Below are 3,750 nucleotides of genomic sequence, written 5' to 3'. Positions count from 1 at the left end.
TAACGTATTGTGAAATGTATTGTAATGCTTTTAGAATTGTGTAACTGCCTTAATTTTTCTGGGCCCCAGGAAGAGTAGCTGATGCCTTGGCAACAGCTAATGGGGTCTATAATTAATACAAACTAGACATTTTGCACAATTTTTCTCCTTTTCCCATTCTTTTGGATAAAAGTCCACTCATCCTTTTTCCCACCGCCATCCGATTCAAGTTCCACATCCGCTTCCACCATCTCGCCTATCCACCCCCACTTCCAATTACACTGAAGAGAAAGTATCTTATTGTTTGGTGTCACAGTTCAAAGGTTAAATGAAAAAGGTATGCACACTATTCTTTGAAATGCAGTACTACTTATTACATCAAGTTTTCTATGATCAGTATCTTTCAAGCTGAGAGCAGAAAATAATATAATTACTTTATTCCATCTACATCACCTCAGTAAGGTAAATATTCAATTGTCCTTGTTCTAGCCTTGATTTACCGTCTCTAAAAACAGTTATTTACATAAGCCTTTTTTTAAATGAGAAGTTAACAAAGGGTATGTGGTCAATTACCCTCTTACCCCAAGACCAGGGCTTAACTTTTTGGTCTACCAGGCATTGTGGCAGGTAGATGGAAAAATCTACCAGCCACCCAGATTTTTATCAGCCAAAATATTTTTTTCACCATAATGACATAAACAAACACAAAATAACAGATGACCATGCTTAATGATTCTAAAACAACAACAAAAATATTAGTGGGTACATATTGCTCAATTTAATTTAATTTTTTGTGACCCGAGTCTTATTAACCAAAATATCAGATGAGACAAAATGTTCAGCTGGCACTTTAATGGCGGGAGGTTACCGTGGTTACAGGCCCATTCGAGTGGTGTCTGATTTTGGATCTGACTAGTAGTTGACGGCATCTCTTCGCTATCAGTCAAAGCAGCAGACTCAAACTAACATTGAAGAACAACCCACATTGTGAGCAAAACACGAGGACAAAGTCTCACTTTGCAGACTTTTGTTTAAATTAGAGCAACTTTTATACCTGCGCGCAGCGCTTCCAAAAATGAATGAATCATTACAGTGCACAAAGCTCCCCAGCCAGGCAGTGTTGCATCGCGAGGTGGGATATAGATTCTTATTTGTGCGATTAGCAGCTATAAAACAAAACGGCAGAAGTACTTTGAAAAAAGCTACAGCAGCATTTTTCTGTTATAAATCACAACTTTCACATGTGGTCATACTTGACTTGTTACTCTTATTTTTATTTATTTGCAAATGCGAATGTAATGCTCAAACTGTAGAGCCCTGCAAATTGACCACCCACCCACGTGGCTAGTGAAATAGACATTCTTACCAGCCAATACCTAAATCTACCCACATTTGGCAGGTATTAATTTTATGCCCTGCTCAAGACACTTCACATGATAACTTTAATATGCCAGATAAAGAATGTTGCCCAGATATCCCGTGTACATCTCAAGCCACACTGCTATGATTTCTCCCCATTGTGGACACTCCTATGTCTGATAAGATTAGTCAGGAAGTAAAAGCTCTTGTAACAAAGTTTGCACTGGAAGGGCCTCTCCTTGGTGTGAACGGTCTGGTGCATCTTCACATAGTTCGCCTCAGCGAAGCGCTTCCCATAAGTGGGGCAGGCGTACAGCTTGTCGGCTTCTGTCTGAACACTCAGCCACCCACATTGTGACCCAATGACACCAGAAGAGGTAGAAGCAGGAGCCACCACCCTCAGGTGGTTAGTCTTTGAGATTCTGTATGAAATGCTGTAAATAAAATAAATATTATTATTACTTATCACTCACTATACACTATATATGGGCCATGTGCATTTTCTGCTGGTGTATACTGAGGTAGCTCCTCTCTGAGAACCTCTTCCTGCAGTGCGTACAGGCGAACGGCCTCTCTCCCATGTGGACCTTCAGGTGCCTCTTCAGCTGGTGCGTACAGCTGAAGAGTTTCTCCCCTGTGTGGACCCTCTGGTGGATCTCCATTTTCTGGGGGCAGCTGAAGCCTTTGTTACAGAACATGCAGAGGAACCGTTTCTCTTTACTATTGCCTGATGTTGCTCCCCCTCCCGGAGCCTGGGCTTTAGCTCTATCGGTTGAGTTCAATACCTGTTCGAAAAGGACGTGGCCATGTGAATCGAGAGGCCCCATCGACGTAGATCCTGGGTCGCGATCCCTGGGCTCGTGTAAAGGGGAGTGGGTGACGAAATGTTGATTTGTCTCTGAGCTTGCCCTGTTATATAAGAAATCTCTGCCCTGTAAGTGTCCGTCTCCTTGGTGATTATCTGCATTCCATGTGGGAGGAGCGTGGCCCTCAACTTTCACCTCATCTACCACTATAACCTCCCCTTGCTTATCTAGGCACCCTTCTGAGTATACACTACTACTGTACCGGTTCCAGTCCCCTCTGGACAGATCAGTCTGTGTCTCTAAACCCAAGATATGTTGCCAGGGTCCATCTCTGTAGTGTAAGAACAAGACAGATCATCAACCCCAGTGACTAGCACGTCACCATCACCATGGGAATGAACCGTCCTCTGGCTCGGATGAAATACCGGTAACTACTCTGAGCCGGGAGCAGGACAGCAAAGTAGCCCCAGTCTCTCTGGGTCTGTGGTCAGTTTCTTTGTGTAAGAGCCTGTGTGTTACCGTTAAAGTCTCTGTGTCTGTCTCTGACTTCGGGGCGGCTTTTGACATTCCACTGACTTCTGATGCTGCATCGGGTCCTGGGAGGCGTTGGGATGATGGTGGGGTCCTCCGTGGCTACAGGGGGTGCTCCAGCCACACCAGGCAGGTTGTCTCTCCTTCAGTCTTCTCCTGCTTGACTCCAGGACCTGCAGCCTCTGCATCTACAGACTGACACAAGAATAGAGGAGGGTATTATCGGTACATGAGTAGAATTGGATAACAATGTCGTAGGGAAGTCTCACAACATAAGCTCCCCTATGGCAGATAAATTAGGATGCAAGCAAGCGAATAGCTGAGTGGAGCCTTTCTGAAATAAACAGGCCACATTTGATTACAAAAGTAACACTTTTAATGCAACATTATTCAACTAACCTCTATCCCGATAATGTGTTGGGTTGAGGTTTCACTCCCCTAAACAACAGTGATTGATTGGTCATCTCTCCATGTATTGTGTCCTGCTGGCTTCACAAAGCTCCTGTGGCCTCCAGTGAGATTTCCTTCACCTGAGAGAGTGATTAGCGGAAAATAGGTCGTTAGCTACTGTCAATGCTCAACTGTATACTGTACACTATTTACAGTTTTGACACTCTAGAATTGGCCAGGATGTGAGGTAATACTTCTCATTACTTCTTGATATACTATTTATAGATCATTAGATTATGTTACATGCATCACATTATTTTCATTGAGTAAATAATAGGAAATGCAGTAAAAAAAATAAAAAATAAAAGTGGTTTGAATATTATATTGTGTCTTTGCGCAAGATAACTAAGTAATCACGGGAATTATTGCATACTATTCAAAAACTGACCAAGACCCAATTCTGGGTAACATCTGAACAAATGTGCAGAGGAGAACAGGGCGACTGGCACTGAGCTACAGTATACATGACTGGCGAAAGGCCCAGCAGTTTCATGCAAAATGTACCTCTTGCCATTCCTCTGTAGCCGTCGAGGATCTTGACACTGGGACGACTGGTGAGGACGCGCTCCCGTGCCACCTTCAGTTCCAATATCTGTAGTTTCCTCCGCAATGCCCTGTTTTCTTT

Source organism: Salmo salar, chromosome 08, assembly GCF_965601325.2.
Source record: "Salmo salar chromosome 08, fSalSal1, whole genome shotgun sequence".
Lineage (NCBI taxonomy): Eukaryota > Metazoa > Chordata > Actinopteri > Salmoniformes > Salmonidae > Salmo > Salmo salar.
This window is presented reverse-complemented; position numbering follows the sequence as displayed.